At 43.0% G+C, this 24,077-nt stretch overlaps 1 long non-coding RNA gene across 1 annotated transcript; it reads left to right on the plus strand.

Moving 5' to 3' along the window:
* Positions 1–11,114: 11,114 nt before the first annotated feature.
* On the plus strand, positions 11,115–14,733 carry LOC142602622 (uncharacterized). Its single transcript, XR_012836377.1, has 2 exons — positions 11,115–11,904; positions 13,699–14,733. It is a non-coding gene; the product is annotated as an uncharacterized LOC142602622 (long non-coding RNA).
* The last annotated feature ends 9,344 nt before the right edge of the window (positions 14,734–24,077 follow it).

Genomic DNA, 24,077 nt, shown 5'->3' on the forward strand with positions numbered 1-24,077 from the left:
AACCTCCTGCTAGGTGTAACAAAAAAATGGTGCTGCGAGGGTCGTCGGACACTAGACCAGGCACCCAGGCAGGCTGTGGGGTCTCCAGCCTTGGAGATCTCCACCCAGAACGAGACTGGACAAGGTCTGAGCAACCTGCCAGAACCTTGAAATTAGCTCTAAGCTCTAGACATCCCTTCCAACCTGAATTATGCTGTGAGTAGTAGGGATGTCAATAATACTGCTGTGTGACAAAGTGGGTCCCACAGGCTCAATCCTAAAACTTGCCTGGATGTAGGATGCTACCACAAGATGTGAAGCTCTGTTCCTTTACCCCTGTGGCATGGGACTTGCCAAGAGAAGGGCTTGCATTTCCTTTTCCATGGACCGCAGGAGACTAAAGCAGTACCAGTATCATTACAAGAGAGGGCAGAATGTCTTCCTAAATCTCTTTTCCATTCCAGATGGGCTCATGTAAGAGCAATTCTTTTGATACTGTTGGCCTGCCTATTTGGAAACAAATTACCTGATGAGACTGCTGCTGTTTCTTCAGAGGGGCTGTTCAACAGCCTAAGGGACATCACTGTTTCCTTTTGCAAGTCCAAATTTGCTCTTGCTCAAGCCTGACACGGAGAAGGACAACCAGACGGTGTACAGGTGTGTATCTCCTCTGCGGTGTACAGGTGTGTATCATTTCCTCTGCAGGCAGCAGACGGTGCGGGCTGGTGGGACAGTGCCAGGGTGGCTGGGACCAGGGGGACGGAGCATCTCCCTTCAGGTTTCTCTGCGGTTGGGGGCCCAGTGGGTGAGGGCTGGTTTTCCCTTTGCCTTCCAGATCCCTTCCTGCTCCCATCTGCTCTGGCCAACCCCTCTCAGACCTTTCATCTTCCCCATTTTTTTCTGAGTATGCCACATTTCACCTTCTTTTCCTCCATTTCATCTCCTACCTCTTGCTCCCTCCCACTTCTTTCTGGTCTCCAACCTTCTACCTCCCTTCTGGGTCCTGCCATTTGCCGTTTTCCTGCCCGCTGTCCCCGCTTTGGTCACAGGCTTTGCGTCCTCTCAGCTCCCCACCTGTTTCCACTCGGATCCCTACAGGTGTTGCTAAAACTGCCGCTCTGCATTAAAGATATTTGACAGACTGTGGCAGATACTGTAGGGAAAAACACCACAAAAGTAGCCTGGAGGAAGCAAATGCTTTTTCATCAGTGCGTATTTTGATGGTATGAACTCTAGAAAGCTCAGGGCAACTGCACTGAATAAAAAAGAAGTATAAATAAATATTTATTCAGTGTACAAAGAAGAGATTCCTGTTTGGAAATAAACTTTAAAAAGTGTGTAACCCATAGTGCAGGCACAGGAGGGAAGTGGGAGGGGCTGGATATTACACAGAAACTTAGTTCTTGTATTTTCTAATTCTGAAGGGCTTGGCCTCATGATTTACTGTGCTTTGAATGTAGTTCTGTTGGATATAATTTTATGTTTATATTTCCTCAGACATTTATGTTAGTAATTTTGAATACTTGTTGACAAGAGAGGAAGAATAATTAAAAAGCTGGAGTAAATACATAACCTTAGTTTGATGTAATCCACTGACTGTGCCTAGACGAACTTTCACAGTACTTCTACAGGTACCCACCTGGAAGCAGGTCTTGAATCTAATCTAAGTGTTAATATCAAAGCTTAGCAGCATTTTGTCTGGGTGTGTGCTCTGCTCTGGCACAGTGTGTACTCAGGTCTTCAGACAAAAGCAGAAGAGAGCGAGCAAGCTGCACAAGCAGGCAGCCACAAGTGCGTGAGGGTGCTGAGGAAGTGCAGAGGCAAGGACGACTCATTTTGATCCTCGTGCTGCGCTGTGAGTTGGCCCACATTTGGAGCAGCCTCGTCAGCTCACCAGATCCTGCTGTGGCCCCTGAGGTTGCCCAGTTGGAGTCAGCGAAGAGAAACGGGCATCTCCTGAGTGCGGTGAAAGTCCTGAACTAGGTCAGACGAGCTACGCCCTTGAAGTGCTTACTGTTTTCTTTATTACCAGGCACCTTTTTGGGCTTCAGAAGGTCCGTGTTGAATTCTTACCTCTGGTGCTGAAGAGGTCCCTTTGTGCCTCTGTTTCCTACCTGTAAAATTTTTCTCTTCCCTTAGATTTAGCCTGATAGTGTTACAACTTCATCCAGAATCTTTAGGTGAAACCACAATACAAATAAAATTGTGTAATAATACAAACATAACATAATCATAATAATGATCATAATATAACATAACATAACATAATGGGGGATCTTGTCCCTTTAATTTTCTTCCTTTCACACTTCTTCTTAAAGCAGCTTATCTATTTAAAGTACAGAAAAAAAATTCAGCATTGTATAGTGCATCAAAATCAGCATTTAGAGTGCTCCCATTGCACACACTCTAGTGCCTTATCTTCTAATACTTAATTCATATTCATAGGATTGAAAATGAGTGCTCATCCAATTAAAAGCAGCACTGAAATTGCCAGAAATTGCAGAAATTGAATATGACATCTTGGGGGGCCAATCTGCTCCCTTCTTCCTCCAAATAAAATAAAACCTAGCCACCGAAAGAAACCCAACCCATATATTGTATATTTCAGAATATATTACTCTCAATTTGACCCTATAACAATGGCTGGCACTATATATCCTGAGCTTAGAAACACAATTTAGTTCAAATTCTTCACAGGCACTTGACAGTTTAGGTGCCTCTTAATAGCACGTAACTGGGACCAACAGCACTCCAGCTGATTTTTGCAATCCTGCTGTATCTCTCCCAATCAATTGTTATCAGTAGAAATAAAATATATTGAAGTATTAGCAGTCACAAAGTGTCACCGCTAGCTGTTGTGATGCCATCCCCAATGTAAAGTTAGCAGAAAGCAAACTCTGTGTTGAACTGACTTTAATTCGACAGGTTGTGTTATTGATCACAGCCACTATAGTGGGCTACTTTGAAGCTACCAAGCTGTGGGATGGAAAGCTGCGTGAGGGTGCTGTCTCCATTTGCCTTGTCAGCGTGCTGTACTTCTGAGAGGGTCTGGAGATTTCTGATGGAGCCCCCCGAGAGTCCACGGCTGTTGCTGAGAGCGTGGGAGAGCGTGTGCGTATGAGCTCCTCTGGCACCTGCGCCTCAGCATTTGCAGTAAGGTTCATGTGGTTGGTGCACACCTCAGCTTCATCTTCTTGATTTGGGTTTTGATGTCTTTCTAAGATAGTGTCTTTTCTCACACAGTTCTGCCGCTATTCTCGGGCGTCCCCCGCTGTTGGTAACAAACTCTATTGCTTTTCCCAAGACAAGAGTCATATATCACACTGTGAAACACTTTGGGGTAGGGAAGCTCCCCAACGGCATGTTAGAATCTGTGTGATTGAAGACAAACGGATGCCTAAAACCATCCTCTTTGTCTGTTCTCTCTATTAGTGATGCTTTCTAAGCACCCAAGGCCTAGCATATTGACAACTATTGTTCTGAGATTTTGATGGATGTGCTGGTCAGACTTTGGTCCTTGTCTTTTGGAAACTGAGCCCTGTGATGCTGGGTGTGCATAGGGTGACACTGGGTCCTGTGCATGTCAAAGGGGTTGGCAAGTCTGTACTCCCCAGCCCCACAACAGCCAGTCCCCACTTCATTTTTCCCAAGATAGGGCTTCCTTTGGAAACTGATAGATGTCTCACCGTCTTCCTGCAAGCAGTAAACACAAAGAGGACAAAATCATGACAAAATGGACAGACTTTGTTTTCTTAGTGTCTTCTTCCTTATGTTAAAAGGCTGCACCTGAAATCCTGCCTCTCTGAACACAGTGGGAACAACCTCAGCCAACAGTTCCCTCCTCAGAAAACTCCCCGTGTGTTGCTCCAGGCGGCTTCGTGTTTAAGCTGCTCTTTTTCTTCATTCCTCTCGGCAGCGTGAGGATGGGGAGGGAAAGCGGCTGCTGCTGCTGGAGGCCAGGTGTTCTCAAACCCTGGCCTCTGATCTCCATCCCTTGCCTCCTGCACAAAGATCAGATGTCTTCTTTCTCATGCATGGGCAAACCAGACATTTAGACACAGAAGTACTGATCATTAGAGGCTTTGTAGAGCTCTTCTGCATTTCTGTGCCTCATTGCAAAATCTCCAAAATAATTTGAAATTAATGCCTCCATATAAGGCATGCAAGAAATGGTGATTAAAGAGAAAAGCAATACAGTTTCTGATTTACCACTGCCCTACATCTATGCTACACTGTGCATTGCTTCACTTTATCCTAGCCCTCTGTGACTTTGAATATCAGCAGCCCTGAGTAAATCGGGGATATAAGGCACGTACAGCAGCGTACCATGCAGTGGGGAGAGAAGAAGGAGTACAGAAAACCACTACTGTTAAAACGGTGCTTTTGTAGGTGATGCCAATGTCGCACTTCTGACAAATACTGGTATCCATCCATAATCCAGATGCGTATTATCTACTGCATAAGCCTGTTATGAAACTTAATATTTATAAAAGCGTGTGCAATTCTGAGTTCATAGATCCCCTGGGCTTAATTCTGCAAACCCTGCTGGCACCAGGCAGAGCCCAGAACAGATGTATTTAGAAAGTGGAAACAAATATTATGCAACCTTTTCCACAAATGCCTGTCACAGGCTGGCCATCTCCAGTATTTACTGACAGCAACACAAACCCTTTGAACAGGGCAGGATAGCTGATCTAAAATACTCTATGCAAAGTACAGAAGGAAGCTTTGTAAATAAGAATTGTTATTATTTGGTATCACGAGTGATGTCTGCAGCTGGCGTGTGTCCTCTGCTAGGACATCCCTAAAGCAGTGTATCTGATGGAGATGTCGCAGGTGCACCTCGCTGGCACAGCTGCACCCTTCCCTGATGCCCAGCTGCTCTAGGAACCACGTCAAAATCCGGGGGGTAGTTTACAGGTCCCGTTGGCGTGCCTCTCTGTGCTGCAGTACAAGGCATGGCAGTAACCAATACAGATAGTGCATTAAAATTCACTTTTATGGGTAGGGAGTTTTTCTTCTCTGGGCTTAACAGGGAAGAGGGAAGAGTGCCATATCCCAGCCCTGAGCTTTGCTCACCATGTAGCTGTGCAAATGCTTCGCTACTGCTCCAGGGAGGGACGGAAGGTGGAGGGCATGGTGGGACCAGTGGGGCGATGCAGATTTCGATCAGGCCAGACTGTGCAGAGCACAACAGGGCACAAGGTTTGCAGTATGCAGCCTGGCAGTATCATTGCAGGTTGCTTTAATAGCAGGTGGTATGCACAGGAATTACAGTGTTGCCTTCTCCAAGCCAGAGACCTTTCTTTACTGTTCTCCCCATTTCAAGGCCAGTGCTCTCAGCATTTCAGGTAGATGCTATACACGCAAGGATAGTTTGGGAAGCAACCTTGGATAAGACCCAGCAGTCTCAATGTGTATTTTTGAGTCCAGCCTTGTTGAACCAGTAATATTTTTATAACACTATTAGCCTTCAAAGGCTTGATCTCTCTTTTGTGTCTGCTATTGGAGGTTGTTATTGATTCTCACCAATGCAGCTGCTACTGCTTCAGCGAAGAGACTGCGGGTCCATAAGGGCTGGAAATGGTCAAGAAAAGGGGGAATCCCATGGGCGATGGGATTTCCTGGCCACGGAGGTGTCCCGTGTGTGCACGTAGGAATCATATATGTCATAGTACACTTGGAAAACTTCAGTGGGCAGGGATACAGGCAGGGCACCTGAGAAGGAGTAAAGCAGATCTCTTCCTTTTCTCTTGTGTACCTCAAGAAAAGCCTTATAATTTTGATCACCATCCAGCTAAGCAAGTTGTGAAGCCCTCTGGTAAAAGGGCATCATCCTATCATACTGTAGACTCCAAGAAGCAGAAATAATTCATAGTCTCTGGAGCCAGCGGGGCAATGTCTGGAGGCTAATGAAGATGAAGTTTATGGAGGGTGTTAAATAAACAATCATTTCCAGAATGAAAGTGGTAGTGGAATAGATTTGATTAGTAGGCAAAGTGTGGGAAGGTATCTGCACTGCAGAGAGTTGAGTCAGAGAGGATGTAAATAAAAAGGAGTTCTGCAAGTCCAGTAATGGAAGCTGTTGACTTTTGTATCCATTTTTTGTCTCAACTAGCTGATTTTCTGGCCTAAAATACTCTTTGCTTGGTTCAAGTTCAAACCAGATAATAATTTCTCTTTCAACTGTTGAAATATTGAGTAACTAGCAACTGATGGCAATTGCTTGGACAGTTTCCCATCACTGGCCCGCTCCACACAGAAAGAGCCTCATGCTGTCACTGCATCAGCAATGCTCTGGCAGCACGGCAACGATTTGGGCAAGATCTTTAGATCTTTGTTTCTTTTCTACTTTTCGTTTGTTTTTCTTTTTATCCTTTCTTTTTGTTGTTGTTTTTTTTGATATTACCAAATAGTCCTGCTATCTATGTGTAGATGTGCACATGCATTTAACCTTACTAACGGACTAATATAGGACCTATTACACTCTGCCTCAGTTTCCCTTCTGTGTTGAAAGGACTAGGTTTTCAAGGCTCTCACTTGGCTCCTGTCCTCAGGATGCCTTTTGTGTACATTCCCAGATGTGTCTCTGCCTTGAAAATACAGAGTTTGAGTCCAGTTAAAGCTGAAAGTTTCAGCAAACAAAGCTTCTGGAGGAAAAGCTGGAAATGTTCCTCACGTGGAGGAATAGATGGGTCTGGTTTTGTAGCTTGCTTAGAGAGCAGGGCGTTTGCTATTTCATAACTTGCCAGAGCAATGTTTTCTTCTTCCCTTCTGCTTCTTATTAAGAAAGATGATTACTGAAGTCTGTCTCAAGATATAATGCAATTAGAAGGAATGTGTTCACATTTTAATCCATTTCCAATTTTTCGTAAGCCTTTTGCCATGCAATTAATGAAACAGAATATGAACCAGGCTTTTTTGATTTCAGATTGATTGCGAACCATATAAATCTGGTGCATGAAGGGAAAAGTTCATTTCTGTGTTAAAGAAACTTGTGGACAGATGGTTTGGATTTAAAGAGAAGAGTAGCGGGATTGCTGGAAAAATTACGCAGGATTAATAAAAACGTAAGCTGAGTTCAAGCTCAGTTCACCAAAAATCTGAAGGCAAAAGAATGAGAAACTCTACTTCAGTTCGATCTGAAAAGAGCACAAATGAAACTGCCCAGAAATATATATTGAAAAATCCTGCTAGTAATTTATATTTCCATTAAATTTGTTAGGAATTATCAACACCCCTGTAAGCCTTTAATATTGCTGTCAGGCTCTGATTATTGTTTGTAAAGGGTTAGTATACATTTACCCATTCAAAGACAGACTTCCAGAGGAAGATTAAACCGTACTCAAGTGCTGCCTGAGCAGTGTTGTAGAAGCACATGTGAAATAAAAATGATTAGCAGAGCTCAGAGTTGAAAGCTATTGATACTCTTTCGAGATGTCCTTTTTCAGATGTGAGAATCTGAATGCCAAATACCTAATATTAATTTTTTGTTACGACAACAAAAGATTAAGGTCTGAATTTTCAAAAGGATCCAGTTGTGGTTGAGCTAAATTCTGGGCAGTTTCCAAATTCAGCCTGGGGCATTGCTTGGACCTGGTTTTCAGCAGCTGTCTGTTTTACTCTTTCTAAGAATGGTTCTGCTCTTGGACAGGCTCTTCCACTTAAACTTGCAAAAATTGATCCTTCCAAAAATCACTAAAAATAGACCTAGCTGTGGGGATGATTTTTTTTGTTTTGTTTTCCTGAAAGAAGTAAATACCCCTGACATAGCTCTCCTATCATCCTGCAAGAGCTAGGTATATGAGCAAACACAGGGGTGTAGGAGGGCAAACCCCACGTAACTGATGAACGTAAGTATTATCCACAGCTATTGACACGGGCTGACATCTGAATACTGCTCTGTGTGTGTCTGAGTTCGTCTAACAGAGGGCCATGCAAAAAGCTTTTTGTCTAAACGTATGCGAGGCTATTTGGTGGCTGAATAATGACTTGATTGCAGCAGTAAATGCCAGAGTAAGAGCGTTCACTTCAGCAGGGGGAGATGGGTCTAAATGTAGTGTAACAGAGTGGCTCCCGGTATTTTGGGTTGTCCTCAGTGAATTACCATGCTGGAGAAATGAGGATGAGTTATGATCCGCTATTTGTCATTGCCAGAGACTTTATGGCTGCATCTCTGCTAGCAAAGTCCGTGGTGCCTGGGCTGGCTCCCAGGCAGAGGAACACAATCGTTTATATTAGTAAGCTGTCAGCACAATCCCGCGCCTTTGCCAGCTGGGGGGTCTCCCAAATGTTTGCCAGGCACCATTTAGGAATTAGGACAATCCAGGGACCATTCCCAAAAGCACTTCCTATGCCAGTCTCTTGTTTCGGACTGGAGTTTATTGATGATGGGTGTGGGCAAGACTGGCACAGGGCCCGAGGAAATCACTGGGCATAATTTATTGGTATAGGTGTAGTCTCTGGTTCCTTCTGTTGAAAGAAGGTTTTGGAAATGGATAATGCCTTTAATTTCTGCTTTGCAAATGTGAAGGAAATTGTTGCCAGTAGTTAAGGTAGACAAAAGTGAACCGAAAGCGTCTGCAAAGCTCTCATTCTCGTCTGGATGTGGATTTGGGAACTGGGTCATTTATAAAATGAGGTGAAGTGAGGTCTGTGTGGGAGGAAAGAGCAGTAGTTTGGTTGGGCGTTTCTTATTTTTAGTCTCCAAGCCTGACTTTTGACATCCCCATGGTACGATGTGGAGTGCCACAACATCAGCCACAAGGGCTGACTCAGTATTTGCACAGGCTAAAGCCCCAGCTCCGAAGCACGGGCCTCCCACGGCTCGTGGGCTTTCTGTTTGTGAACCTAAGACACAGTAAGGTAGCGTTGGGAGTTTGAGAGCAGATTAGGCAGTGCAGTCATACATACTGTGCCAGCTAGGTTATTAGACATTCCACCTCAAATTAAAAACCCATTGCTACCATGGTCTATGGTATATATTGGCAGGTATCTCGACAGCAGTATTAGAGCTGACAAAATGCAGAAAGGTGCCTTCCTGAGAACTGGTTGCACCGCAGCAAGCACAGCCCTTTTTCCTGCCCGCGCACATCGGCCTGTTGGTAGCACCGGGGGAGTTAGAGACAAGGTGGTGAGATCCACCAGTGCGGAGTGGAAGCGCTTCCTGCGCTTCTCCCTCAGACAGGCGTGTGGATAATAAGACGGGGCGTGAAGCACAGCACCCTATTCGCCTAGTTTGAACGGGGTCAGTGCAGAGCCGCCCACGTCCCCCTGCCTTACTTGCGTCAGCAAACGAGAGATTTTAGCAGCTTTTAAATTTCTGGTGCCACCCTGCCGAAGGGGTTCCAGAGCAGAGCATAGGACATAAAGCTATTTGCAAAAATGCACATTAGTCACTGACTCCAGTGTGTAAACAAGTCATTAAAAAAGGAACTGTCACAAGAGAGAAGCTCTTTCTGCAGCAATTAAGGTGACCTCTGCAGAGCAATTAGATACACAAGCATGGCATAGGCATTCATCTAGCACGTCCTGATAGATGAAGGTAATCTCTTGCAGTGTGTAGTTGTTACTACAACTGGTAGTCTATTTTGATGTAGTGGGGATATTGTGGGTTTCCTAAAGCGGTTGTGCTGTTCACACTCACAGTAGCAGCCAGGAAGCAGCTCCTACGATCCATGTATTTGCAGACCTGGAAATTACAGATGGAGATGCTCTGAGAAAGGACATGGGTAAAAGTCTAAGAGGAAAAACACCACCAGGAAATCCTGTTCTATCTGGGGCAGATGTGCACCAGATTAAGGGGAGGAAGAACGTTACTGAAATTTATGAAGTAAGAGCAATGGGTGAGCATGCTATCTTGATTTGTAGTAAGGCATGGGTTTTGGCTAATTAGCGGTGTTATTTTTTTCATGAAAAACAGATTGGAAATCTCAGGAGGATAAGGTTTTGGGCAAAAGTTCAAAAGTATCCTAGCTAGGGAAAAGCAAGGATGCAGGGACCCACCCTTAGTGTTTTTCCACTTCCCCCTCCATGGCTAGCTGGGCTCTGAGATCAGGCTCTGAGTTTCGGTCAGAATCTGAAGCTTGGGGCTGGCTCAAGGGGAATGATCCAGCTGAGAGGGAGATTGTTTCCTACTGACTGGCTTGGAAATGTCAAACTGTTGAAAACAGTGCATAAATTTCAGTACCTCTGAAATATTTCTTGCAAAACAGGGTAAAATGTGTAGCAGAATGTTCTATTCTCATGAGGAGCTCAGGGGAAAATTAGTGGAAGTGATTTTTTTTTTTTTTGCTTGATTTTAACTAACTTTGAAGGAAATGAAGGAGGAGCTGAAAACTCCCTGCACTCATTTTCTCTCTTAAAGTCACGGTCCTGTGGAGCCAAGATGATCTATCTTGATCCATCTTTGATTTAGTCTGACACTTTGCAGTTTATTTTTTGTGTAGGTACTGTCTCTTTCATTTTTGGTTTACTATTTTCTTCCTTTCTCTTTTCTTTTTTTTTTTTTTTAAATTTGTACCCACTTCAGGTGTGGCTTATATTGTGAAACAATTTTTTCCCCTTCTTTTCTGTAAAAATGCCAGAACAGCAGCCTTGGAGTGCTGGTCCAAAGGCAGCAGCAGAAAAGCCGAGGCTGTACACCGCTCTGACAACCTGACTATCTTGGCAGGACCACAGCCAGTCCTTGGCTTTGCTGCCGCGAGTGCGAACTCGTGCTGTTGGCAGCCTCTCCCATGATGTTTAACGGGGCGGACAGCTGCTTGCTGGGAACCGTGCTGGAGCCTCCAGTTCAGTTCATAGCAGGTCTCCAGAAACCCCGTCTGGTCGCGATAGCTTGTGGTTAGAGCTGTCTTGCAAACTGCCGCCGCAGCCAGCCTCGATGTCTACGTGCAGCTGGCGCTGTGCGGGTCCGCAGGTGCGCAGATGCGCAGGAGGCCACCGACGCACCAGCACCATCCAGGTTTGCCCTAGAAACGATAGATCCTGTGGTTTCTGACACTGACAGGTTGCCTTCCGCGACGCTTCCACCACGTCTGGTTTGCAGATTCGTGGGTATTTCTGATTACATACCTGCCCCAATGCATCTGGTGCAATTGTTGCTCTCACTTCACTTTCAGAATGCTTTCTTTTTACTATTGCTGGGTTGTGTTTCGTTTTCCCGTATTTAAGGCTCTTCAACGTGAATTACTTTTTCCAGTTTTATTTTACTTGCCTATGGATTCTTTTGGGGTCATTCATATTTATGTTTTATGTATCCCAATCTACATTAAGCCTGTTCTCCTGTTCGTAACATCCCTTTGCAGCATGTCATGACTATTCAGCTGTGGGTAGTACTGGAATGATTTATTTTGTGACCAGAACTGCAATTTGCCTTCTTCCAGTTCCTAAATTAGCTGCCACCCTTAATAAAGTCAAATGTTTCTTAGCATAAAAATAAAATATCTCCACATCTACTCACCTCTGGGTTATCTGCAGTTTTATTTCCCCGCAGCCTTGCTCCTCGCCGCGACGCTCCCAAGGAAACACTGCCCTCCGATGTTGCAGATGGGATGAGTTTTGCTGGTCTGAATCCAAACTCAGCAGTTGTTCTCAGCCAGGTCATTTTTTTGTTAATTTTTTTTTCCCAGCTGTTTAGAGCACAGACGTTGACTCGGTGAAAATTACCTGGACATCATTCAAAGCTGGCGAGCCGTGTTGTGGGCTCTCATCGTGTGCCAGCCGCCGGTACCCTCACCGCAGCCCTGCTCCCACGCAGAGTGGCGGAGATCCTCGCCAGCACAAGCACAGCTTTCTGGGGAGAATTTGCCAACACCAGCATCTTCTGCCAGCGAGAAGTAGCTTACGTGGGACTGTGGCAGGAGCGGAAAGAGGTGAATTGGAGCAACCTGCCTCTGCTCTGGAAGAGTCCGTAAATGCAGACATGTGAGTGGCAGGGTTTTATTCTTTAAAAGGGCAATTAAGCCTTCGTGTTTTATTCCTTGGTTATGTTGGGCTAGCAGAAGTGGAGAAAACAGTAGCAAAAGAGTTATTTTGGTGCAACCTCAGTACAGCCTGGTGAAATCAAAGCTACCCCCAGGTCCAAATTGCTTTTGGTTACTGAGGCTATCGTAAGGTTATTCTGCTGAGACTGGAACCTTATCTCTCTCGTAGGAGCAGTGCAACAGAATCCACATAGCAATGACTTTCTGCAGCATTTATTCTACTCTCCCCTCTAAAAGGTGGTTCTGAATGTGTGAAAGCAGCTGTGGAGCAGCCTCATGAAGAAAGTGGCAATTAGGGATCCCAGGGCTGTTTTGTTGGCTTTCTGTGAACATGAAGATGTTCAGTGCCAACCTCACGTTGCACATGTGTGGCAAGCATAATATCCAGGCAAAGAAGAGTTGTCCTTACTGAGAGCGGAGGCATAGGAGCGGTCTGGATCCTACCCAAAACCCAGCGCAGTCATCCCCCCGGCCCCATTGCAATGCTGAGCCCTGGGGTATCCGGTTCAGCCAAGGCAAGGTGATGGTGCCAACCACCACGTTGGCCATGACTTGCAGCAAGTGTGGCTGGATTAGGAAAAACTGAGCATCCACCCGGCTGTGGAGGGCAGCCTGAAACCGCCTCCAAAACTGCTGCTTGCTGTGGCTGCCTGTGCAAAAGCCCCTGCCAGTGGAGGCAGCTATCTGGCTCCAAAATAAAGTGCGCTCCGAGCTCTTCTCCTGCAGGCACCCCCTGCTCAGAAAAATCATGCCTTTATACACACTAGCACCTCTGCGGGAGAAAGTGCTGCTTCGAGAAATGCTGGTGGCCTGGTGGGACCCCATCTATGCTGCATTTTGGGGGCTTCAGAGTACTTTGAGGCTGTGGAAACAATTTAGAAAGGAAAGCCATTATTGTTTTCAAGGCATTGCTGGTAGGACGAGAGGAGCGCCTGGTTCTTACTTTCTAACAAACAGTGAAAACATCTGCCGGCTCCTGTGTGGCTACACCAGCAGGTCCCTTTGTGGGCAAGGAGGGCCAGCCAGCCCCAGTCTTCCTGCCTGCCTCTGCACTTCCTGCACAGAGGTAATTTTTGATTTGGTAAAGTATTAAATTTTTCTGACTCAGAAATCTGCAAAGAAATTGGACTGTCAGCAGGTAATTTTATAGCTCTTGGGTTTCTTTGCTGTAGCTGTAAATAGCAGAAGAGGTAGATTTCTGTCCTCTCTGAGGGCTTCTGAATGCTCAAATGATAGAAGTTGAGGTTGTAAATCCTGCCTGTATGTATTATCAGGTAATACTGAAAAGTAGATTAAACTAATATATTACAATTAAATCAGAAATCTAATAAGCGGAGGCATGTGTACAAAATATGGGGCTGTAGATTAACTAGGGAAGCCTGCAGAAGGGTTTATTTTTTATAGCTGTAGTGACAGGATGACTTGGGAGTGATGTTTACTTAAAAAAAAAAAAAAAATCTTCTAGGTGCTCTATCTCCAGAACTATGAATCAACCCGCGTATCAATCTAACCCATTTTTGAGAATCAACTGACAAGTTAAAAACTTGGGCACTGTACTCCCCTTATAATAGAGAAATAAATATTTTTAAAGGTCTTGAAAAGGGTTGACTGATTTTAATGTATTGAGCCAATTGCTTTTAGAGGTCACCTCCTCCACACATGAAAGCAATGGGACTTGGCTCTGTGTTCATTTGACGCACCATCTGTATCATCTTCCTTTTGTACCTCCTAACAGAAAAGTACCAAAAGTGCTGACCTGAGAGCTGACAATATCTGACATGATCAAAGAGCAAGACCATGGCAGGTCTGCACAGCCCTCTGAGGGAGAGGAGGCAGCTGGAGGAGAAAAGAATGCATCAAGATCACAAGAAGCCCTTGTGAAGGGGAAGTGTGGTGGCCACATCAATCTTTGGCATGATCTTTGTTGACCACCCACCTACATTAGGAAGGATCAAGAGACGCATGATCCTTTCCTCTCCCACCAATGCACCCTAACCCACAGTCCCACCTGGGGGTGGATGGTGTGTGTGGGCAGCCTGCAAGAGAAGGGCTGCACTCAACCCCTGCTTGTCGTGCCCCTATTCATCCTCTGCGCGTCATACCCCAGGCAAGGATAAGTGAGCTCCTGGTGTCATAGAGGTGATGGAAGAAGAGCTTCATATGGGTGCTTGTATCTCCAGCTACGGCCATTTCTTAACTAGGAAGTGTCCTCTTCTGTCCTGGGCAGCTCTACACACAGCATGGGGAACTACACCACCACATTAGCCATGCTACCTCACTGAGAGTTTTCCCAAGGAGAAGACTGAATTCTTCTGAATCCCACAAACCTTATTAGGAAGACTACTAATTTGTTACTAAAGAGACAATTACCTAGAGGACAATTATGTGCTCGGTTTGTCTGAGCCATTGTAAGAACCTAGGTCAGCACTGGAATAAAAATTCAGGATCAGTTTACATGCCACCTTCATCAGTGTGAAACAGCCTGTGAAACCTCAGCAGCCGAAAGCAAGCTGATCCTGGTTATGGAGTGTGCTCTTCTGCTTTCCTGTGCAAAACCGCTACTCTGTAAAGTAGATGCAGGGAAGCCTCAGTAAGTAATTTCACTAAATAATTACTGCAGGGTCATGGAAATAGTCTTCACACCTCATCTTGGGAAACTGTGATTGTAAGAGGACAAATGTTTTTAGTGGTGTCATCTGAGGTGGAGGTTGTGTGCAAGTACTGTAAGCAGTGCTTCCAGCTCCACTAGAGGAAAAGGATCAATGAAAATTTTCTCACTGACAGGCCAGGCTCTTTGTAGCTGGCTTTACAGAACAGGGCAGTGCTCTCCCTCCCTCAGTGGCACAGTTTACACCCCAGTTGAATTCTTGATTTGCTGCCTACCTAAGGGATAACTGAGTTTAAGGATTTTTTTAACACCTGCATGTCAAACCTCTTGAATGTTCTTAGCTGGGACGGTTCCCTGCCTCTCCAGGTAGTACCCCACTCAGGTAGTACCCCACCTAAGGTACTAGGACTACCTGAGACCTCTACCAGGGCAACTCTTGTAATGAACACTGAACGGTCCTGCTTTTGATGCACTGCTTAGATGTGGTCTGTAATGGCCTTCAGCATGTGGAGCTCTTCCCCTGGTTCCCACGAGCCATCTAGAATAAGATGGTCTCCCAGGAGAACGGTAACCCCTCACGCAGAGGTCTAGCTGGTGGTGAGCCAAGGCCCAGTTTGGTTCAGCAGAGCTGTGTGGCCATGGTCACATTTACTGAGAAAACTCTTTTTGAGTTGTGAGAAAGCACATGCACTAAAGCCATGCAACTGAGAAAAGTGAAACGATGGAGTAAAGTTGTTGCATCGGTGATATTAGCAACTAGAGGATTCAAAGGAGGACTACTTACATGAAATGGTACAAAATTCTAAGGAAAAAAAAAACAAACAACAAAACCAAACCAGAACCAGAAGCAACTCAATGATCAGCCTTTCCCAAGAAACCACAGAGGTCTACACTTGTCCAGCTGGGTGGTACCTGGCCAGCAGGTGAGTTACACTTATCCTAGCAGCACGTAGTCTTCGCTGTCTACTGGGAGTGCCAGCCAAGAAGTGGTTGCTCTTTACTCTTAAAAATCCTCTGTATCCAGCTTCCAAAGTCCCTTTGCACTTATCTGAGCAGAAGTGACCCAGTGAGGGATGGTTACAGAGGGAAACTTTCGTAAACTAGAAGGGAACCAAAGCAGGCAGTTACTGTGTCTGATGGCACAGAAGTACTAAAAAGTTTATTTTTTTAAGATGGTCTGTCAGTGAGAGCCACAGTAATTCTTGGAAATAGTTCCAGTGATGAGATAACTTCACCGATAACTGTGTGCACCTCATTTCTACTCTGAAGTCATCTGACTTCATGGTAAGGTCACTGGATCTTCTTGTGGCCACCTGCTAGATTGAATAAAACGGTATTTGCACATATTTGCCTCCATAGAAATATCTGCAGACCTATCATCATCATGCCCCTGCTGCCTCAATAAACTTAAATGTGAGCGCCTCAAGACTGGCTTCAGAATGTGTTGTAATATTTTAACAGCTCCCAGATTGCTTTCCTCAGTCTTCTACTTTTTCAAAAGCTTTCTTGAAATGTGGGCAGCAAAGCAGCTTGTAGTATTCTGAAAGCATTTGTACCAGTACTAAATGCAGATTTAATAAAGTATGAACCATCATTGTCTGGATTTTATCCTAACAGAAGGTTACATTTTAATTACATCAATTCATGAAGAAAATTTTATTTCCTTCCTTCTTCATGCGGCTTATTAAATTTTTTTTTATACAATGATAGTCTAATATTCTTACAGATTTTATATGTCATATCAACTTTAATGGTTATGTTTAGATTGCAGCATTGTTCCACAGACTGAGCCAAGACTTCAAAACCCGACCAAGACACTAAGTAAAAATGTAGACAGTTACTCTGAGCAGGTTTCCTTTCAATTTAAAGTTAGCTTTGGGTTGTGCCATGCAGCCACAGCAGATGCACTACTATAGACAAATATCATATCACGGAAAACAGCCTGTGCTTCAGCACAAGCAATTTTATATTCTTTTAGTATGCTTGGGACATTCTGTCCAAGAATTTATATATTCACACACAGAGTCATGGTATATTCATACAGAGTCAGCGTTGAAGCAAAAAGACACATTTTGATTTGGCTCATTTGATTGTTCCCGTGGTGGGTGCTTGGCAATTACTTTTGACTAATCAAGCTCTTTTGAATGCTCTCTCTTTTCCATGCAGTGTGAACCTTCATGTAAAACACACCATTTATGGAGCAATTAGTCAGCTGTGCAAGACTGACTGCTGGGATAATCAAAAAGAGGAAACTTTTTCAACTGTCACACAGTTGACAGCAATTGTCTAAATGGGTAAATTACAATTCTTTTGGTAATTTATATTAGTTTGGCCTAAAGCAATGCAGATGTTTTGCTGTTGTGAGCAGCAGACACTTGGAGATGGGACCAATGGGCACAAATTAATTGTCATTTCAAGTGAAAAACATACTTGGGAAACATATGAAACATTTAACTAATACCACACAACAAAGCATGAAATCCCTCATAATAGCCGACGCTATTCCTATTGCACATGCCCTGGGTCTAGTATAGTATTGCTGCTATATTCTTCATCTCTTTATTACCTTTCTGCCTTCTCCCAGATAATAGCATTTTCATTGTTTTATGTTCTGATTAGCTGGTCATTTAACAGACCTGTAAGAGAAGGCATCCTAATCAGATGGTGAAACCTCCAGCTTCCACCCTGAGCCGTGGTAACGTGCTTTGATCCCCCACAGATGACAGCAGGCAGTAGGATGATAAGGCTTACCATTTCCTTTTCTTGTTAATCACGGTTGCAAGCATGGGATCTAATCTTTGCAGCAGTAATTCTAATTGAAGTAGGAACTTTTCCAAATTAGAAAGTTCCTTATGAAAGCTCTCCTTTAGTGAGAGTAAGCATCAATATTTCATGAATTTACATATCAGGGGAACACATACAGGACTGAAGAAAAGCTCAGTTGTTGGTTTGGATGATTATAGCTGTGTGGCAATTCTGCTCATTCAGGAGACAACTTCCTGCCAATCTGCCTTTGTTTTCATGAACAAGCTTGCATAGGTTTATAAGGAATTAACCACTAGTGATTCACAATTAAAAACAAAACAAGAAGTCTGGTAGTCAGTGGGAACTTACAGTCGACTCTCAGAAGCCTTCTTCAAATCTCTGGTAGCTGAATAGTTTGGGAAGATAAAATGTACGTATTCTATAGTGCAGCAAGACAGAGGTATGCCAGAGTGGGCTAGCAGGAATCATAAGGAATCCAGGATGCTTCCAGTGGTAAGTGAAAAGGGACCTGCCTCAGGGGATAGAAATATAGTGTGGTAATATTTTTTTCAGATTAAAAACATTTAGGGGAAAAACCCCATCTACTTCTGACTAACTATATTAATTTTCCTGTAGTTTTAAAAAAGAATTACAGAAGGTGTGCTGCTTTCCACCACCTAGACATGTCCTGAAACTCGGTTGAAAATCTTAACCTGAAATTATTTATACTGAGCACTGCTTATTTACCTGACTAATTTTTATTCATGAGTTTTCTGGTATATTCCTTGGAGATGGCTGTGATAATAATGAGAAAAAAAAATATCCCTAGGTTACCTGAGGGCTTGAGAAGGTGATGTAGTGTCAAAGTATCATGATAGATTGATTGTGCTGTTTCTTTTTCCTAAATATTTTGTGCTACCACGTCCCCATTTTTTTCCTCTTTTCTCTGCATGGTGAGATCTTGCACCACCTCCTTAGTGCTTCCCTGCAGAAAAACCTTCTGAGAAGTTCCCTCCCATCTCCCCCCTCCAAAGACACATCAGATACTCTTTGGTATTGCTGTTTCTGGGTTGGTTTTTTTTTTTTTGGTGAGCCTAAAAGACAGTTATAGCACAACACTGCTTCTCTCTATTAATGTTATTCGACAGGTGCTGAGATAAGATCTTCTTTCTGTTAGAAACTGGAAGGAATTTACTGTGATAGAAATATAAGGTTTGTTTTCCCCTCATCTTCTATTCCTATCTGTATGGACCTCATTTAGAGTCTTCTTGGCAAGCTTTTCTGCTGGAACAGCCCCGTATTGCCACCGTAACCCCACGTTGCTTTCTTTTGGCAATGTCATTATTTGTTTGGCCACAGCTGAAACTGAGCTGTGGTATGAGCTGTGTGACAACTTCATTTTTAACAAGAGAGTTTGTACCTTTTCAGTATTGCTTTTTCCTGGTGCCCAAGATGCAAAAGAGAAGTAACAGGCGAGGTGAAGTATGATGAAGCACAGATGAAATAACAGTAGGTGGGATCCATGTGTTGCTAATGCATCCTTGGTGTAAAGCCACAGCTGCACTGTGATGTTGAATTAATGAGTAAAAATAAACCCCTAGATACTGCACCACCCTTGTGATCAGTGCGCTACTTTGCGAGAACCAGCTTTTTCTAAAGTAGAAGTAATGATTCAATTACTCTCACACCAAAATATGAGTTGTCTACTAAACCAAATTAAAGCAAGGGAAGAGAGAGATATCTAATTATTATGCATATAAATCTTGCTTTCAACAGCCCAGATTGGGAAGATCAATTTTAAGTGCAAATGGCTATAAGCTGTAGGTCTAATTTAGTGATAGTACAAACTACTTGAAAGAAAAAAATACAGAGCAGATGAATCATTCTCCTCAGTGTATTAAAGTAGATTTAATGTCACAGTGAAATTATTACTTTATCATAACTTTAAATTATTTTTCTTTAACTAAAAAAGTAAGTCTTCCATGCTATTTTATGCAAGTTATTAAGCAGCAGTGATTGGAAACCACAGACGTTTGAGAAGTTTGGTGTGAGTTTTTTAAACTTTCCTAAGACTTATAACAGTTGTCATATTATGACTATGCCAGATTATTTCAAAATTTGATCATGTCGTATGTGATTTCGTATCTCAAGAGATAAAAGGATTGTTTCTATAGGTCTCAAACATCTGAGCCACTAGAGATGTGTGCGGTTCACATGGAACTTGTTACGGGAGTGAGTTTTGTAGGGATGTAACAGGGCATGAAGTCTTTCATATCCCTGGAGAACCAAAATGCTGCCTTCGTTTTGTAATCAAAAGTACTTGATGCATAGTTCAAAACCATCGTTTTGTGCAGGAGCAGAATATTTCAGTTATGATACAAACAGCAGGCTTTGATGTAGGAAGAGAAACTTCAGTCAGTGCAAAGTAGCAACCTTCACGATTTTAAAGATATGATAATAGAACAATTGAACTGATGCATGGCAAACACGAACCCTTAAACTGTGTTTCTGGAAGGGGAGCAGACAAGTCAACATATGTTTCACTGTGGGTTGCTGATATTTAGGCAGATGGGACTCTTTTGTGCCTACACAGGTCCAAGATATTCATTGGTTAAAGCACATCCTATTGCCATTTTGATTTATCAGTAGTTTATTGTGCATGGGTCCTTACATAACTCAATTTTAAAAGTTGAGACAATGAGAATGAAAGCAAAATAAGGAAATTCAGAAAATGTCATTTCAGTTTTTCCTTGCAGTAGTCTTCACCCATTGATTTTTTTTTTCCCCCCTCAAACCAAGTGATTTTCACAAAGACCTTCACTTTTTCCAAAGGAAAAAAAAAACAAACCCAAAACCAAACAAACAAAAACCAAAAATCCCAACCCACATTTAAAAGCAAGTTTTCCCTAGTTTAGAATTGTGTCCAGAAAAGGAAAGCATTCAGCTTTACCTTGTCTCTTACAGCTTAACAGTCCAGAGGATTAGCCCTGTAGTATGGTTTTTTTGGTCCCATTTAAATGAATGGTGAAATCAATACTAAAATTGTATCCATTAAGAGTGATTAATAGAAAACTAGCAGAGTGTATCAAAAATGTAGAAGGCTGAGGATCTTAATGCCCAGAGACAAGTAGCAAATATAGTCCTTTCTAAATGCATGGGAGAAGATAATCTTTTAGCTGTATAACAAAGTGATCTATAATTCCTATTTGTTCAATTACAGGAAGCTTTGCACTAATCCTATTACTTCTTGTTCATGAACTAGTCATCCAAAATCTGTAAAGAATCATATTGGGGGAAAAAAAAAAAAAAAAAAAAGAAAAAAGTGCAGTTCCTATGAACACTGGCATTTCCTGTACAGCTCGTTATACGGCACTTGGAGACCTCAGGAAAAAGAACATAATTGAATATCCAAGGGGCACGGTTTTTGACATGCTGCTGCTGGAACTGTCTCAACAGATGACAGTTGTAACAATAAAGAGAAGATGCATTTCGTTTAGACATGACAGATATTGTCAGAACTGGAGAAAAACAAAGCTGGAGAAAGAGTAAAGTTGCAGGAATAAGCAGGAACAGCAAATGCATGTGTAGGTATTTAAAAAGGAAGTTTCTTTTCAAACAAAGGGACAGATAATATAAACAGAAATTATATATGCCTGACTGTCGTGGTTTAACCCGATAGGCAGCTAAAACCACACAGCCATTCGCTCCCTCCCCACTCTCCCAGTGGGATGGGGAAGAGAATTGAAAATAGAAAAGGAAAAAGAAATAGAAGTCATGGGTTTGAGATAAAGACAATTTAATAGGACAAAAAAAGGGAACATGATGCTAATAATAATAGTAGTAGTAGTAGTAATAATAATAACAATAATAATATGCAAAACAAGTGATGAACAGCACAATTTCTCATCACCTGAAGTCGATGCTCTACAAGCCCCAGGCTGCCCCACCTCCCAGCCCACCCCCCAGATATATGTATGGAGCATGACGTCATATGGTATGGAATATCCCTTCAGCCAGTTGGGGTCAGCTGTCCTGGCTTTGTCCCCTCCCAGCTTCTTGGGTGCCCCATGCCTTCTGCTTGGCAGGCCAGTATGAGAAGCTGAAAAGTCCTTGACTGCTTGGCAACAACTAAAAACATCAGCGTGTTATCAACGTTATTCTCATCCTCAATCCAAACCACAGCGCCACACCAGTTGCTGGGAAGAAAATTAATCTTGTCCCTGCTGAAACCAGGACACTGACTTATACACACACCCCACCCCACCCTCCGATGCACCCCCAAGGTCTAGTTTCTGGTTGCTGAATTTTCCTTTTTCTTAAATGAAAAAAAGAGGTGATAATAATATATTCTGGCCTTACAATGTTTTTTACCTAATTTGAACTCCTAAGTAACGTGGGGCAAAATTTTGTCTAGTAGAGGTCTGAGTCGAGCTAAATAACATATGTTTAACTAACTTTCACCTTCCAGAGAGGCATTCAGGACTGACTGGAAATTATTTGTTTTAATGATTTTGCTGCTCTCTTCAGCGATTTCTTTCTAATTGTTAGTCACCTTTATTGAAAATGTTTGCAAAGTTTTGTCCTTTTTCTAATTTGAAGTTTTCTGGCTTTTATTTCAAGCTATCAGTTTTTATTCTGCTTTTTCTAAGCAGAATTAATGAGACTAAAAATATGATAATGCCAAAGATGAAAGCAATATCTAGAAACCGCCCTCCTTTTCCAATATTCAGTTCTAAACAAATTCACTGATTGCTTCAAGGTTTAATTCCATTTTATATGGATGTAATACCAAAAATTAAAATGCAATTGGTTTTATGTTACTAAACAGCCTCTCCCTTACCAGGAATATGATGTATAAAAGTCTGTAGGCAGATCTGAAACTGGATATCAAGTTCGTTAATTTTTTTAAAAAAAGGATAGAAATGTTGGGGAATTATGGGTTCTATCAATTACATTACCTCTGAAAGAACAGTGATTTTGTAGAAGTGGGGAGGGCCAGAAAAATATGGTGCCCATTTCCCATGAGATAAGATGGCGTTTATATGTATAAAATTGATGGAGAATCAAAAAAATCCCAAAATGTTGGGAAAAAAACCCCTGTTTCTTCTATCTATATCATCCTGCTGATAAAAATTCTTTTAACAGCTGAATGGCAAATGAATGCTTTGAGATGGAGAAAATTGATTTGTCCTATACATATTTTGGGCTAGATCCAAAAAGAGATTTAATCACTGCACTGAACTTGTGCTGGCCCCATTTACCCTCAGATAATATACCTAGTACTACTCACACATGCATATTAATCAGCTCTGAAGCACTTGAGTACCTTAGTTCACATTACTAAGCAGTAAAAGCATCTCTCCATTTTTACTGTCATCACACACATTCATCATACAGTGTTCTGCCTCTTTCCAAATCCCCAGGGAGCTCCAGTGTGCACCTACCAAGGCACTGCACTTTCCCAAGAGCAGGAGCAGCCCCAGGGAAAGCACTACCACGCACACTTACAGCAGAGATCTTGGCTCTGCTAAGTACAGGGGAGAATAACTGTCCCCAAGGGACATACCGGCAATAACTCTCTGCTCGGTATTGCTTTCAAGCCTTACCCGCCCTCATTTCCACATTTTTCCAGGAGGCAGTAGGAACCATAGATGTAGCATCAATTAAGGAAGCAAAACTCCAAAACACCTTCCTCAGACTGCCTGCAGTCCCATCTTACCGACTTCCTACACTCTAGCTAGTAAAGCTTCCTCTTCATTTATCACATTTAGTCCTAAGTCCTAATGATGGGCTTTTATCCTGCTGGCTTTTTAGCTGCTTCCCTAATGCTGATTGACAGGGATGCGTATGGAGCCCGCTGGGGGTCACAAGCAGTAACAGCTGGATGAGGGAAGGTGGCAATGCCAGCGGTGGCAGGGAGGTAAAAGGACAGGAGATGAGGGATGTGATGACTAGGGACTGACAAAGCTAGGAATAGCGTTGCCTCCCCCTTCCCTTGAAAAGTTGCAATAATTCTATTATCACCTTGAAGAAGGTCTTCCAACCTTGCTAGAGTAGCAGTCTCCAGGGAAGATGGATGTAGCTTACAGGCTACTCATTTATCTAGAGCAGCACAGTTGTTTGGCATCTCTTTGCAGCATGCATCAAAGTAATACGTTTTAATGACCCACCATCAGGCGCTTCCCTAATGAAGATGAGCAAGGAAGGAGTGCAAGGTAGGAAACAAATCATTGCAGATGCACTAATGTGGCTGAGAACAACAGTGGCCTAAGGTCACTTATTGTGGGTTGCCTTGCCAGTTCTGTGCTTGTTTGAACCCAGCACAAAAAACCCAGCTTATACAGGTGCAACTTAATCCACAAGATAACTCAAGGAGCACTGGTCAGCATAAGCAGTGGATTTCCTCCAGACATGCTGCTAGCCAAGCTGGGCTGCCATGCTTGTGTGTGTTTCTGATGCAGCACCTTGTTTTGTTCATGGGTTGGTTGTTGGTTTGCTGGTTTCTTTGTGGGTGTGATGATGGATAAACAAGGGTTATAAATCATCATCTTTGTGCTCGATGGCAAGAATTGCAGTCTAAAAGCTTTTTTAAAAAAGCATGGCTAGTATTGGGAAAGGAACCTGAAGAGACTCTCTAGTCTTTTCTCCTAGGCGAAGGTCTGATTAAGTCTGACCTGAACTATATAAAAAAATATTTAGTTATTTTTAATTTAGAAAGTCTGCTGAGAGAGGCAGTCTCCACAGTCACCTCTGCTAAATCT

This window comes from Balearica regulorum, chromosome 1, assembly GCF_011004875.1.
Source record: "Balearica regulorum gibbericeps isolate bBalReg1 chromosome 1, bBalReg1.pri, whole genome shotgun sequence".
NCBI lineage: Eukaryota > Metazoa > Chordata > Aves > Gruiformes > Gruidae > Balearica > Balearica regulorum.